Below are 16,908 nucleotides of genomic sequence, written 5' to 3'. Positions count from 1 at the left end.
GGGCAAAAAAGATGGGGTGTTCCAACTTACCCACATTTCCATTCTGCAGGATTCTCCGGGGGCTGTGTTATTTCTTTGAGGCATAGACTTCAGCATTTTCTAAGTCCTTTATATACTTTCATTCCTGCTGACACAAGATGCTAAAGCAGAAGACAGAAAAGCATTATAGTCAAGATGTAAATAGCACAGGTAACTAGCACATCACCGGGTGTCTCTGGGAAACAGGAAACACAGCAACAGGTGACTTGGAGAAATCTACTGGGAGAAGCTCCAGAGAGAAGTCACAGGCAGGGTTGAAGGCAAAGTGGACACAGGTGGGACCTACAGCCACAGAGCACAGAATCTGCTGCAGTTCATGGGCCCAAATGTCTTAGTAAGGTCCCCCCTCGAAGACCATAGACATCAGCCAATCCAGCTTTTGCTGAACACGATTGTATGTCAGGCTGGGCTCTATGTGGCAGGTACTGAGAAAAATCAGACCCAGTCCTTGGCCTCAAGTCACAGTCTGCTTGGGAAGACAGGATTCAGTCATCAAAGAAGTCTCTGCTCTCGATGGGCGCGCGATGCTGAGCCCCTGCTGGTGCCAGGCCACTGCCTAGGCTCTCGGGACACACAGGTGAGTAAGAGAAAGTCCCTGCCTTCAGGTGTTCAGATTCTTGTGAAGGAGACAGACAATAAACATGGCAACCAATAAGTAAACAGGACCATATCAGACAGAGATAAAGTGCTATGAAGAAAACAAATGGCAATGCGACAAGAAGTGTTTGCCCTCTTTGGAGAGATGACATTTGAACACTGGGTCAAGAAGTAAGCCAACTGTGGCAATATCTGGGGGGAGGTTTCCATGGCGTGTGTGGCAGATCAGGAGATTGGTCCAGAGGGAGAGAAAGATACCTGTATAGAGCAAATCCTACAAGGAGCTAGAGGACATGAAGTAAGGCTTGACTTGATTCTGTAGGTCAGGGATACAGATACTCCCACCTCTGCTCCCATGGCAGACATTGCTAATCTAACCCCGCACTGTCTCCCACCAGGCCCAGGGCAACCTCTCAAGCAGACGCTACCAATCAGCTGGAGTTGATGTGTGAGTTAAAGAGCATTTGCCTTCTGCACCATAAACAATGGGGAGAGCCTTTCAAAGGTTTTGAATGAGAGGCTATCAAAATGGAAGGAGTGTTTGAAAACGATTAACTAACCATGTTTTTTCCCTTTATTTTTGTTGTTGACACTATTGCAGATGTCTCCATCCCCCCACTTTGGCCCCTCCTCCCAGCCCCTGCTTTCTCTTCTCTTTGGCCACCTCCTCCCTATTGTCTGTGTCCGTGGTTGTGCCGATTTGTTCTTCGGCTAATCCCTGCAACTTCTTCCATCCAATCCTCCTCTCCCCACTCCCCCTAACCATGGTTTTAATGTATGAAATAACTATACAACTTTGTTCATTTTCTTCAGCCTCAAAAGGTAAGTGTTGTCTCATTTAGGCAGACAGAGACTCAAAGAAGGTAAGCCATTCACTTTCAAGGCTCTTGCCCATTTCACTGTGGAGCACTGATATTTTAAATGTAAGGAAATAGGAATTGGGATGGGAAGATTGGACAAATGTGAAAAATTAGTGGGAGTTGATGACTAATTGTATATTACAAGGAAGGCAAGGGTAGGGTCAAAGATAATAATCACAGCAAAAGAAAATATGTCTTGGTTGCAGAGAAAAGCTTAGAATGTTACACAGTAGCCTGCCAACTATTACTTCTTTTTTAAAAAGATTTTATTTATTTATTTTTAGACAGAGGGGAAGGGAGGGGGAAAGAGAGGAAGAGAAACATTAATATGCAAGAGATGCATGGATTGGTTGCCTCTCACATGCCCCCATTTGGGGACCTGGCCCACAACCCAGGCATGTGCCCTGACTGGGAATTCAACCAGTGACCTTTCAGTTCTCAGACTGGCACTCAATCTACTGAGCCACACCAGCCAAGGCTAACAGTGTTCACCTGAGGAGTGGGATGGAGAGTAAGGATGGGGGGAGCACATTTTTATTTGTTACTTTATAAGCTTCTGCATTCCATTTTGCAATAAGCATGTGATTTTTTAATTAAAAAATAATTTTACATTTTTTTGTCCTGGGTGACTGAGAGATATCACTGACAGAATTCAGCATATGCTCAGCTTTGGCTTAGGAGTACAGATAACAGTTGCTGACAGACATGTTGAGTGAAGAGTTGGCGGGAGAGCCATGTGGCAATGGTTCACAGTGTTTAGTCGGAGAAAAAACTCAGGTGCATTTGTACCTCCGAGCTCTGACTCTTCCTTCTGGGATGCAACCACTCCAGACCATCATGTCTGCCTCACTCCAAGGCGGGCCATTCATACCAAGAGCACCAGGGACCCATGCACCAGCTCAACCCAGGACAAGGGAACAGGGCTGGACCCAGAGGTGGAGATGACACCACACTGGACAGGCTGTTTTTCTTCATTTGCTCACAGTTCCTGAGATTGGTCCTGGCCAGGTGGCTGTGGAAGGGGAAGGGATGGCTGCCTCTGACATCCCTGCCCCTGGTGAAATGCTAGCACCCTAGCCTAGGGGAGGAGCCCTTGCCAGGAGAGACCTTTCCGGGGTGCCTGACCTCTCTGTGTCCTGAAAGGGCATCACCCCATACTGTGTACCTCAGAGCAATGGGGTTGTGAGCAATGGCTAATAAAAAGAGCTCCTTGTCAACTAGCAGGTAACATAATCACAACCACAACAAGAACAAAACTAATAATATGTCCAGGAAAAACAACACTTCACTAAAAGTTTGAGAGTAGATTCCTGAGGCGTGAATGAGATGCCCCCACAAACATCTTACTCAAGATGCTTTTTAATAGAAGGTAATAACCAGCAATGAAGCCATCACCATAATGCATGCCATGTCCTAAGAGATAATTGTCGGCTCGGCCAGGCTCCCTGGAGCTAGACTTCCTCTGGCCTGCTTCTTTGTTGTCAGCTGCAGACTTCATTTTCACCATCGCTCAGGAGCGATGCGGGCTTTCAGAACTGGAGTAGGGGGAGCCACTAAGCCAATACATATTGTCCCAGCTCCCGAGCTGTCGGGAAGCTTTGAACTCCGGGAGTGGGCTGTTTCCTCTGTGGGAGAGAAATGAGTGGGGCAGACCCCGGAGGAACACATTTCCCTCCTGTTTGTTTACCATATGTGTGGCTTCTGCGCAATCTGGCCTGGAATGGGTACAAGGCTAACCCACCCTGGAGGCCCTCTGGGTGGGACCCCCAGCTCTGTGAGATTGTCTCGAGAGTCTCCTTAGCAGTTAGTCACGTGGCCGTTTTATGAGCCCAAAGCCTAGAATTGTGTCATTTCTATAAATATTAGCCAGAAAACAGGCAGTTATCTAAATAGATCAACTATTCAAAAGGGCTCATGGCTCACTGGCACTGGGGTGGGGGTGGGGGCAGTCATGCATGGTGTGTCCTCTTGACAGTTTATGGGTTGACATTTGACCTGGAGTCCCTCTTTCCCTGGGGTCAATACCTCGTGACCCTGGAACTCTACCTTCTTTTTTAAAGACTTGATTCTAAAGCGTCACTTCACACTCGTGGCCTGTGGTGGGGAAATTCCTCCCCAGCAGCAGAAGGCAAATCTTGTGGTTGTGGTGCGTGATGCAGCACTTTTACCTGCCTCGGATCCCAGGCCGAACCTGCCAGATTTGGGAAAGGTCCCAGTTCTGTTTAGGAAACAGCGGCCCTCGTGTGGCGCCCGGCCCTGCATTACTCAGAGTCTCAGGGCTGATTCATTCAGTGATACAGAGACAGGGGAATCCGGCAGCCGCTCTCTGTTACACACCTCTGTCACATTTAACCACTTAGAATCACCTGGCATCGTTTGGATTGTTGGACAATGTGACGTTTCAAATTTTATTTATGGGAGCTGGAGGGGAGGCTAGAATCCCCTCTGCCTGCTCCCCACCCCACCCTACCGCAGGCCTTGTCCCCACTGGTTGCCTGGCTTTACCTGTGTGCCTTCAAGTTTAAGGAAGCCCCTGGGGTTGTTCAGTGGCATTCCTTTTATCCCTCCTGTGAGTCTCTCCATGGCGCGGTTGGTGGCTCCCTCCTTCCTTGGCAAGCTCTGTGAGCCCAGGGTAGACGGGATCATCTCTAAGGAGGCCTCTGGAGTCAGTAATCCCTCCCTGAGTTACTTCCTCTTCCTCTCCTGGGCCTGCCTGGGCCTGCCACCCCCATCCCTGACTGCCCAGGGTCCTGCTGGCATGACTGAGATTCGCAAACTCTCTGGGCCCGTGAAGGGCTTTTACCCCTCCTCTTTCCTCCCTCTGTCCCAGCACTTTTTCGTCGCTGACCCTCCTCTACTCCAAGAGAGTCTATTCTGCTCAGCAGGCATGAGGAGAGGCGAGTGTAGGACATTTTCCCTGATTTTTCTTCCCTGTTCTAAATTCCTGTGGTTAGAGCCAGAAAGCGTGGCTGGCCTGTGTGTGACGTTCCAAGCCGAGGGACATACCAGCCTGTTCCCAGAGAGTGTGACCTGCACCGTCCACTAGTGGCAGCCTGTAGCCACACTCGCAATGTGGCTGGTTCGAAGAGAAATGGGCTGTATGTGTGTAATACATACCAGCTTTCTAAGGCATACAAGGAAACAACAAAACAATCTCAAATATTTTCTTAATCATTTTTAGGTTGATTATATGGTGAGAGGATATTTTGGATACATTAGGTTAAATAAAATATTAAAATTACTTCGCCTGTTTCATCTTACTTTTTTTTTAGTGTGGCTACTCGAAAATTTAAAATTGCACGTGTGTCTTGCTTCTGTTCCCATCGGACAGCACCAGTCTAGGGTGAGACGGCCACCGTGACTTCCCAGGCCCCCTGGCCCCCAGTACCACTGCTGAGCCTTTCTGAAATCGCTCCAGAACATGGTCTTCAGGCTTCAAGTGGTGATCTCCACCCACATGATGAAGATGGGATTTAGGGGGGAAAGTTTAAAAAATATTCTTCCTAATTACCTGCGTAGCTGGTGTTATAAGCTGTGTTATTGTTATCAGCGCAGTGGACCCCAAGGGAGGTGTTTGTTACTGTGGCTATTGTTAGGCCTGGTATTTGTAACAGCCGTGACAATCGTCTACAGAGCCAGAGTGGGCAGGTACGCTGCCAGATGGAAGGAAATGTGCTCCCATGAACTCAGCACCGGAGTGCGTGTTTGGAAAACGAGCCTTTCTGGGGATCGATGGGAGCGTATCTGAAAGTGCATTCTTTCAGAAAGTGCATTCTTTCAGAAAGTGCAGTCTTTCAGGACCCTGCGGTCCTGAAAGAGTTCATGGGGAGGGAATGCACTTCCAGGCGCGGTGGTGGATGTGCCGAGGAACACACACACACACGAATGGATATAAACATTCCTGTAAATGTATCTATGCAACCTTCTCTGGAGTATGAAAAACAGCTCTGGAAGTGTTATTCCTCCCAGGGCAGAAGTGGCTCCACCGTCCCCCGTCCCCCCTTCCCCCTCCATGTGGCTCAGAATGCTGTGATGGTCCTGGGGAGGGGCAGGCAGGGGTCCAGGTCAAGGCTGGCGTCCTGGAGGAGCCTCCCACTGGCCACTGTCTGCAGACCGTCCTTCTGTCTGTGAGCCTCACTGCCTGTTCATCTTCCTGGAAGAAGGAAGGCCCCACATGACTCCTTGCTCAGAAACATTCAGTGAGTTTGTTGTCTGCAGGATAAGTCCCAGAATCTATAGGATTGCAGGCCCTCAGCACTCTGGCCCCCGATTCTTTCTCACCCACCATTTCACCCCCTGGGGTCTCCTGTCCAATGAGAAAATAATTGCACAAACAATTGTGTTCTTGCAAGCTGTCTTGAAGAAGTACAGGGGGCTGGAATAGTATATAACCTTGTTTTCCTTAAGACTCTGCCCTCCACCTGGAGTGGACACTCTTTAATGAGAATCACGTCTTTACCTCCCAGGAGGATGAAGGTGGTGGTGGGTGCTCAGGGGATTCTAGGCAGAGGTCATTGGTGACACAATATCAGAAGTGGGTGGGCCCCCCCAAGCCCCGTAGTTAGTGGTTTTCTCGTCTGTGCCGTAGTTTGGGCCTCAGTAGTGCCTGGCTGATTGGCGGGAGAGAGTCCGTGTGTGGGCTGTGGCCCCGAGGCCAGGCCTCGTGCAAGGCGTTCCGTGGCAGCACCCTTCCTGTGAATTTTACCCAGCACTGTAGAGATGATGTGCTCCGTACACTTCGATCGAGGAGCAACACGTTGAAAAAAAGTACTTTACACCTTCCTGCAAGACTCTTCCGGCAAAAGGAGGGCATCAAGAGGAAATGATGACTCCTTCCCTTCTCGTGGCTCGTCCCCACCAGGAAGGTGTCCTGACGGCGAGCATGTAACCAGGGAGGCTGGTGGGTGACACGTATCAAAGTCATGGTGTCCCGCCCTCAGGTTGTCAGCCAAGGAGCATGTAGAGCCAGAATCAATGTGACACCATCGCCCATCGAGACACAGCATTGCCTCATCCAAGTTCACAAGAAGTTTCTGTGGAACCAGAAGGAGTGGGTTTCTTGTTAGCTGCTGTGAGGTGTTTCACCAATGGAAGTGAACATGATCTTATGAAATCATAACTTGCGTTTTCTTCTTCAAGTGGACTCATTGTGTGTAGTCATTTTTAAAGCGAGGCCACAGGCTATTTTCAGGCTAGAATCACCTGAGCATCCCTGTGGCTCACCCAAATCTTCCCAAGCAGAACTGGGGTGAGCCCCCGGAGTCTGCACTCTGTCTAAGCTCCACACGGGGTGCTTGTGCAAACTGTCTGAGAGCCACTGTCAAGTGTGATCAGCCCTGACTCTGCCCTCAATTCCCACCTCTCTCTCCCCTCGTCATCACTCTTGCCTCCTGATCTGCCCTGAACATGGTTTTGCATTCCCTGCTCCCCAAAACTTACTGTCTGCCACCAAAGCTGCCCACCCTGCCATCACCCCAAACTTTCTAGAGTTGTTAAAGATGAGTGTTGGTAGTGCGTGCCTTCTGTGGTGAGGGTGCACCTGTGGTGTGGACCTGGAGAAAGAGAAGAGGCTGTAGCTGCCATGAGAAAAGAAGTAGATTCCACCATAGCAGGACACTTGGATTAAAAAAGAAAGCTCCTGCTCTGACTGGTGTGGCTCGGTTGGCTGGGCGGTGATCCACAAACCAAGAAGTTGCCAGTTTGGAGCACATATCTGGGTTGTGGGTTCGATACTCGGTTGTGGCATGAACAAGAGGCAACAAATCAAGGTATCTCACATTGATGTTTCTCTTCCTCTCTTCCCCTCTCTTTAAAAATAAATAAATAAAATCTTAAAAAATAAAGCTCCTCTTGTCCTTATATTTCTTAAACAGAAAAGAATGTATTTTTATTGTAGAAAAGGTGAACTTAAAAAAGAACAGGGAAGAAAATAAAAATTTACCACAAACTCACACTATAGATATAATAATTAAGATATGAATAAACTTCCCTAAAATCTCTTTTCTTTTTATATATTTGTGACCATTATGTTCTGCTTTACCAGTTTGAGCTGCAAAATGATTACAGATCTTTAACATTATAGTAAAACTTGAGCCACCATCCTGCCAATAAATCTGTCTCTTCCTGTGATAATTTTAAGAACCAAGATGCTTCCTTTGTCCAAATGCTCTGGTTTTCTTACTTGATGCAGAGCTGTTGGGATGTGTTGTTACTACATGCAGTACCCTTCATTTTAAAAGGTGGCCTCTGCACTGACTAGCATGTCTCAGTGGACTGGGCGTCATCCCACAAACTGGAAGGTTGATGGTTTGATTCCCAGTCAGGGCACAGGCCTGGTTTGCAGGCCAGGTCCCCAGTTGGGTGCATGTGAGAGGCAACCAATCGATGTTTCTCTCACACATTGATATTTCTCTTTCTCTGTCTCACACACACACAGACACAAAAAGCACACAGAGACACATACATACCCACATACACTCACACACAAACACACACAAACATACACTGTCACTCCCCCTGGAGTTGTGATGCCAGCTACAGGTTCTATCTAGACCCATTTTTCCTCAAATAAGACAGACCCAAGTCTGGGTCACTGGCTCAGACTCCTCTGTACTCATGGCGAGTTTTTTTTTTTTATTTAATTTATGGGGTGATGTTGGTTCAAAAAACCATACAGGTTTCCAGTGTACAACTCAACAAAGCACCATCTGCACACCGCATTGTGCACCACCACCCCAAGCAAAGTCTCCTTCTGTCCTCCTTTTCCACCCTCATGGGAGATTTTATGACCAAGGGTAGGGTGGGCATAAGGTGGAATTCCAGGATCCTTTTTTAACAGCTGGCCTTAGTCAGGCCTACACCAATCCATCAGAGTTGTTCTTACATTATTGAACCTCAACATGTGAGTAGGCAGCCTTTGACAGCCTTCCAACCATACCTCACCACTGGATGCTGGGCTGCGCGGCTCTGCGGCAGGCCAGCCCCAAACATGTCCAGCCTGCTGGAAAATTAAAACAGGAGTTTTGTGTGGACACACTAAGGTGTGCTATTTAAAATGGACAAAACAGTCATAGTGGAAGCTGAATGATGGGTACGTGCAGGTACATTATACATATTGTCTCTACTTTTGTGCGTGTTTCAAAATTTCCATAACAGAAAGTGTTAAAATGCTCTTTAACCAAAAACTAGGGGCAAGGATTATGTTGAGCTTTTGATTGTGTGTGAATTAAAAAAGTGAATTAAGTGATTCTGTTGATTTTGATATATATCATTTAATTTAGTCAGCTCATAGCTGACCGGTTCATTTTGAGCATGGGGAATTAAGTTAACTAAATCGTTACAGCACAAAAAATGCTACAAATCCAGTTTCTTCCTTTTTAGTAAAATAATATTTTTATAGTCCAGGAAGTAAGGTATCATTATGCAAAAAGGGAGGGATCTTTGTACACAGTCCAGGCCCCCCAAAAAGATTCTGAGAGTCATTGTGTATGCAAAATAACCACAGTGCTAGGCTGACTCCTGCTCTTGCCAGAATCGTTCATGAAACCTGTACGAGCAGAAAGTCAGAGTCTCCTGAAATGCCTGTCATGTGCTAGAGGTTCATGAAGTGAAGGCTAATTATTGTGTCATAATCTGAGAACTTGTCACTGGATGATATAAAATTATGGTTAGCAGAAACTAGTTTAATAGTGACAGTGTGATTTATCTCTGGGATAACTTGTATGTCAATACACAAGGTAAAACTTGGCCATCTAGAAACCTTGGGGAGTGAGTCATCTCTGCTATGTTGGTGTTACTGATATCCTTCAGGCAATAAAACTTCAACTATTATTTATAGGAATTGCTATTATAGGAAAATCCTGAATCTCTTCATCTTGTTGCAGTTGATCCTGGCCTTGTCTCAGTGACTTAGGGACATGACGATGAGCAAGTTACTGTCTTGCTTGATGCCAGGGAGGCTGTGGACGGGGCTGTCATCTCTTGCACGGGCTGGTCTTGCATTTACACCCGTGTAAAGCTCTTCTCCCTTTTGTCCAGTTATCAGCTACCTGTTACCCACTCTGGGATGGTTTCCGGCATCTTTTCTTCTGGCTCTGCCTTTTGATTTATTGTCTCTAGATCCCTGGCCCTTTTCCAATGGTGTAAGTAGAGTAACTAGAATTGAAATGACTCTGAACGAGAGGCTCCACCAATAAGCCAAGAATTGAGCTTTAGGCCTGAACTTTTATGAAACCCTTTCTGGTGGATAGAGGCCAGTATTCTGAATGGGTAAGGTCTTCATCAAAATAGCTTACATGGTTTTGATAAGTATAACATTTCTGTGTTATATTTCGAGCTCTATGTCAGCATATTAAAGGGAATTAATATTCGCAGATCCCAATTACATCAGATGAATTTTGTCTGAATTTAAATGTGTGTGTGTGTATGTATGTGTTTAAGTTGGCTGAGAAGTGACCGGGCCACACACAGAGGGCGAGGGGCAGAGCAGCACAGAATTGGGAGCCAGACCACCTGCGTGGTAAAATGGGGGCGAGCACGCCGCCGCTGGGTGTTCTGAGAGTTGGTGTTGATAAAGTATTTGGTAAATGGTAACTCTTATTCTTAGGCAGGGAGAAGAATGAGCCAGGCCTGAAGATTTGGTTCAGGATCAGAACAAGAAGACCCTTCCTTCTCGAACCTTCTTTCTGCTTCAGGGAAGGTCGGGGGGGGGGGGGGGCGGGGAGAGAGAGAGGGAGAGAGAGGGAGAAGTGAAAATGGAGAAGGAAAGAAGCCACGGTGACTATTTGGTGACTCCACATAAAATGACCATTACCCAAAATAGAACTATGACGTAAATGCTGGTGGCAACTCGATGGTCTGCTCACGTCTGACAGATATAAATGTAGAAAAGACAGAGAGTGAGAGGATGGTGACGGTAGTTATGGGGATGAACCAACAAGGAAAGCACTCCGAAGGTGGCAGATGCAGCAGTGAGAACGCGCTTGCCCTCCTGGGACGCCTCGTCCACAAGGAAGTCCTGGAGAGAGGAGTCAGAAACGAGAGTCATCCCGGCCGGGCCAGGGGCAGGAGCTGGTAAACAGTGAGCTCAGCAGACCTCTTGCATTTTATGATCTCATGCAACGCAAACTCATCTGCAAGGAAGTGCAGTTTTGAATTGTTCATGAAACACCGATTCAATACCTGAAGGGACAAAGCCTGGAGATGTGGCATAATTTACTCGCTCAGTTTTTCTCCCCCCTCTGTTCATTGAGTCGTTTCCAAAGACAGACGAGCAGAACCCTGGAGCTGTGGCTAGAAATGAAGAATGAAGATTAGCTTATGTTCTGACTCTTTTTTATCCCTCAAGACCTGGGACACTGGACACAGGGTAGAACTTGCAAAGCTTCCAGTGAAATCCGAATGACAGTCAAGAAAAGTTTCTTCTCTATAGGAGCAGAGGTGCTCTCCCTGCTGCTCAGTTTCTGGGATGTCAAAACATGAGAAAACAAGGATGGCTGGTGGTTTTTGTTGTAAACACTCAGCTCCAAACAAATACCTTAATTCATCAAGCAGTCGCATGAGGGGGATGGCCCATTTTGACTCATGCTGCCTGGGTGGCGGAAGTCCCACTGAAAACAGCAGGAGGAATTCGATGAGACTAAATTAACTCAGGTGTCTGTGGAAATGGGTGGGAAGAGGCAGTGATTCATGGCCCAGACAGAGATAAGCTGGTTCTTGTGCTCATAAACGAAGTCCAGAGTCCATTTTCTGAAGCATTATAAAAGAAGAAATTCATTTTAGGAAATGGAAAGTCAAAGGCGCCAGAGCTACAGAGTTGAGACTAGTCAGCTGGGTTAGAGGTCAGCACCGGCAGTGATGACCTCCTTTGCCAGCCTGACCCAGTGAACTCGATTTCCCAGAGACTTAACTTGATCCTATAGACAAAGGGAACTCATGTACGCAGCAAAAAAGAGAAATGGTATGGAACTGAGGAGGTCATTCGGCTCTTATGTTTTTTTAAGGTTAGGATAATTACTGAGGTTTTACTTTTTTCTACAGGAGAGAGACAAAAGCTGTCTATCTTCCTTACTGCTTTAGTTCTGAAGTATGGTTTCCAGATCTGAGACTGTAGGTTTTATATAACCCATCATTGATAAAAATTGATGTAAGGCCTATTTTGGGGTGGAATTTTTTATGCTAACACTTCTCGGTTGGACCTGATCTGTGGTGGTGATGGGGTGGGGTTAGGTGTCCCAGAGAGTACTGGTCCTGACTGTTTGCTGGGAGGTGTGTGTGATCGCCCACCTTCTCTCTGCAGTAGGAGGAAGCCCCCTGGCCCCCCTGCTCCCATACCGAAACCTGCCTCAGCAGCCTGGACTTAGGGAAGCCCAGAGCCCAGCTTGTTGACTTTGCCCTCGGTGTTTAGTCATTTTTGGAGGAAGAGCCAGCCGTCCCGGCCTAGCATTGCTCCTGCTGGACATCCAAGACAATGATGACTACGGTAGTGTCATGAAAAGGGCACTGGACTCAGAAGGCCTAGGGTGGAGTCCCAGCTTTGTGCGTGATGCCTGATGTGTCTGTGGGTGGGTCACTTTTGCCCATGGCCTGACGGTAAGGTGAGGTTGCTGAAGATAATTTCCAGAGTCCTTCCTTCTGCTAAGGTTCTACTAGTTCTAGGAGGAGCTGTTGTTGATGGTACCCAAGATCTGATGAGTTCCCATACTCTCTGGGAATGTACCAGGAAGAACTTAGAACCAAAAAACCATAACCTGCCTTATGACAAGAGCCAGGGCCGCCAGTGCCCTTGTTGGCCACATGTGTCCTTGTGACAGAGGACACCCATGAGTGTGACAGAGTCAGCAAGGGTTCTCAGGGAATGAAGAATCTGCTGCCCACAGTCCTTCTGACTTGCTCTCCTGTGGTCCCCAAACCCTCTCCCTCACTGCTGTCCCACCACCTTCTGAATACTCGTGTTGGAACAGTGACCAAAACCCCACGCCCAAGGCTGTGTGAAGTTATACACTTTTGCCTCACTTCATGTGTCTGAAACATCAGCCTGGAACTGACTTGAAAGGGACAGAATAGCAGAACTATTTCAAAACCTCTTGCAGAGAACTCTCCCCGTGTTTCAGACCTCTGTGGAAAAAATCTCTACTTTTCTCTCATTTATTGTTTACCAGCCATCACTGTGGAGAGCTGACCAGAGGATTAGGGCACATTTTAAATGTTATATTTGTTTAAAGTTTTGAAAATATATGTACCTGGTCCAAAATTCAAAGGAGACTAGAGAACATTAAAGGTAAAGTAAGTCTTCCTCCTACCCCATTCTTTAGCCTTCTAGCTCTTTCCCAAAGACATTCACTTCTTCCAGAAGTGAATCTTCTGGAAGATCCTGTATATCTGCTCAAAGATATTCAATGCACGTGTAAAACTTTGAACACATATTTCTGCCTTCTCTTTTCACAAACGGTAGCATAGTATACACTCGTTTTATTCTTTTAGGTCCATATTTTGGAGCTCTTCCAGCTTAGGGCATGTACAGCCACCCCATCCTTTTTTAAAATTTCTGTGTAGTATTCTGTTGCATATATGATCATAATGTGCTTACTCAATCCCTCATTAATAGTCTTTTAGATGGTTTCCAAAATGCTGTTATAACAAGCGATGCTTCAGTGAATATCATTGAACACATAACGTTGTTTTTTTGGTGTTATCATGGATCATCATGTGCTGTTGGCTTTATTTTCATGTATAAATGTCTATCTTTTTGATAAGATTGAAGTGTCTAGAGAACGGGAGCAGATATTGCTGTCCCGTGACACCAGCAACGCAAAATGAACATCATTTGGGTTTCATAAATATCAGATGAATGAATGAAATATCCTAATTATACCAATCATACTTTAGAAAAAAATGATTCACAAGTTAAATGACTTCCCTAAAATCACAGTGTACCAGTCAGTCATCAGGAACACGAATACAATAAAATAGATGAAACTAAAAGTAGATGTTCAGAATACGTTCTGAAAGTAGGATATCTTTCTGTTTACATGTACACATACAAGAGATAACCCCATTGGCTACCCCTGCAAGGTGAGTAAACAGCTCCTTGGAAAATGCTGGTCATCTTGGGAGGCAGACAGATGTCTCCAACTCTTGGAATTCCACTTGTTCAGTGTTGACTCCGGTTCACCCAACGGTGTCCCAGTGACCTAGATAAATTCGGCATCGCCCAAAGTACCTGACTGGTCAGTAAGGAGACCTCTCCTCCTGGGGAAATCTAGTTCAGTCCAGAGGATGATAATAAAGGAGAAGGAGAGGGAGGAGAAAAAATCAAGCGGAGAAAAATATGTTCTCTGACCCTATGACAGCTCTGGAATAAACCAGGAAAAAAGTAGGTGACTTCAACTGTGCTGTATCAGCTGTCACCAGTGATACACGAAGAGAATGCCCCATTGTTAGCAAACAAGGAGGGCGTTGTTATCATGATGTTTAATGAGCACTCATTATAACCTGGAAGTGCGAAATGTGTGGTCTGATTGGCTGATCTCAAAACAATTATGTCGACATCTCATAGCTCAAAGATTATATACAGCTTTGCAGTTTCACAACTTACTACCCCCTAAAAACAAGAGTTTTCCATACAAATAAGTGCCATGTTAACCTTTACAAAAGCTTTCCAAATTTTCCAAGACCCCTGCTTACCTATAGTGACTCTAGTACCGACACCAATGTTTTTGAAGTAGTTAATTTCACTTGTCCTCAAATTGGGAAGAGTATTGGACTGCTTGTTTTCCTTGCTCTTTCTCCTTTCTCTTTAGTGATCTGAAAGAGCAGACCATTTGGGTCTAGGAAGAATATCTCTTTTCACACTTATCTCTGCCCCCCCCCCCCCCCCCCAGAATAAAAGGCTTGTCGTCCAGTTCATGGGTTGGAAGAAAACAAGTAAACTACACAACACCAGGGAATAGGAAGTGCGGATGCCACAGAGCACTGACATGCAAGGATAATTTGAGGAGCCTAATTATCCAATGTGGCAGCTGATGAAGGGATGGAGGGTGACACTCCTAAGCTTGAGCAAAGAGCCTTGGAATCTGAGTGGTTTTAAATGGTCCACATTTCACGTTCCTGCCTCGCCCTAAAGTGCCGGCAGCTCCCTCATAACAAGGCTCTCCTGGGCCCCTGCAGCCTTGGTCCTCGGGGGACAGAGCCACATGCTGAGTCATCAATACCTCCCAAAGCTCTGAGCCAAGAGCTGCAGGGCAAGGCCGCCCTGTTTTCCTTCACCACCCTGACCAAAACACGTGCTGGGTAGGGTGGCTGGAAGGGAGCGCCACCGGCCGAGGCTTCAGCAAGACCTTCTAATGTTAATAATACAGCTTTGTTAAGTGTGCAGCAAGCTTTTACATTCATTGATTAGTAGAAATGAACATAGAGGTCATCTGGTTTAACTGCTGCATTCTACTGATGTGGAAACAGACCTAGAGAGGTTACACCTCCTGCTAAAGTCACTCAGCTGGCTGAACCAGGTGCAAAGCCGGGACTCAGGATCACCTGTTCTCCCGGCTACCTGCCGGCCAGTAGAGTGCTCTTTCTATTTTATGACACCAACACCCCCACCATTATTGCTGTTGTGCTGGCGGTGCATTCTTTTGAAATAAAATAATGACCTTACATGATTTTTTAAAAGATTTTCTTTTATTTATTTATTCATAGAGAGAGCGGAAGGGAGGGAGAAAGAAAGAGAGAGAAACATCTGTTTAGAAATCTCTAAAATAGATGTGAGGAATACATACATGGATTGCCTCTTGCACACCCCCAACAGGGGCCCTGGGCCCAGAACCCAGGCATGGGCCCTGACCGGGAATCATACCAGTGACCCTTTGGGTTGCAGGCAGGCGCCCAATCTACTGAACCACACCAGCCAGGGCTGGCACAATTTTATTGATCTGTATGTGATACTTGGATGGTTAAAGGTAAAACCTAGGACATCTTAGCATAGAGTGTTTTACATAATGTTAAAAATACTTAGAGTTCTTTTTTTATTATAATCTTATCCAGAAATTCACATTTCTGAAGATCTAGACAGAAATGATTCTATAGTCCTATTTCAAGGAATCAACCACCTACTCCTAAATTATCACTGATTTATAACAAAAATTTTAAAATTTCCCTTGCAGGCATAGCCAGACTTAACAATGTGTTTCGTTGATATTATGTTCTAGCCAATAAAACAAATGTGAAAGTGAACATGGAATTCTCTGTTGGACATCGAGATCCAAACATAGTCAGAATGTACACTGCTCCTCATTAAATAATCTTTTTGAGCCAAAGGTAAATTATATGTGGAAGGAACCCAAAATACCTATAAAATTAAGTGCTACAAAATGCAAGCTAGGTATTAGTGTTTCTAATTCAGCTTGACCTGTCTTAGGAGAACATAATAGAAGTAATGTCTTTAAAAGAGGCCAATAACATAACTCGAATTGTTCACAGCTCCCTCTCCACAGGCAAGTCACTCTTTGACATCAGGGTCTTGGTCTAGGCTTGAGCCTCAGCCCCGGCCTGGCCCAATGTTTGAAGTATAACAGGCAGCCAGCACATGTTGAATGAACAAATGAATGAATACATACATAAAAATGCTAATGTTATCTTTTTCTATTAAGATGAAAACCCCACAATTTGAGACATACTTCCCCCCGTCAGCCCCAAACACACAAATCTCAGCACTCACGTGTAGGATCAGACAGCCTGATAAGAGGAGTTCAAGGCAAGAAGAACAGTAGAGAGAACTTTCCAAGCATGCTTCCCACTAGGGGGAAATGGGCCAAAAGACTGCAAGGCTGTGTGAGTTACACTCAGCGAACCTCCAGCAAGCTCTCCCATTTTACAGCGAATACATAATAAAGCGGGCTCCCAGAATGTAGTTAAAACTATAGCCCTTGTATTTTGCGAACTAAGGCTGCTATGCTGGGGTGGAGAGAGAAGTTATCAGACAAGGTTTGGGAAGGTTCCAGTCAGAGTTACTAACTGAGTGACATTAAGCACATTACTTAAGAGTAGTTATCATTTTGGAGTACTTTCTGTATGCTCTGGGTTAAGTTTCTTTCCCTGCATCATCTAATTTATTCAATCTCTCTGGGCCTCTGTTTCCTGGGGTGCAAAATGGGGCGATAGAACCTACCCCAAAGGGTATTTGTGAGGATAATAGGAGAAAACGCTGTGACAGTAACTGGCTTATACAGTAGAAATTAAATGGGAGACATTCTTTTCATAATTTTGAATCTATTACAAAAGCACCCAAATCAGTATTCAAGGCAGATTTTTACTTTCTGTTTCTTCTACTGGAACAATGCCATTTAAAATGAGCAAAAATAGACATGACTCATGAATCATCTGTTCTTTGGACCTTTATCTGTCACTGTCTTCATTA

This window comes from Phyllostomus discolor, chromosome 4 (assembly GCF_004126475.2).
Source record: "Phyllostomus discolor isolate MPI-MPIP mPhyDis1 chromosome 4, mPhyDis1.pri.v3, whole genome shotgun sequence".
Lineage (NCBI taxonomy): Eukaryota > Metazoa > Chordata > Mammalia > Chiroptera > Phyllostomidae > Phyllostomus > Phyllostomus discolor.
The sequence above is the reverse complement of the archived record's forward strand: the minus strand, read 5'-3'. Positions refer to the sequence as shown.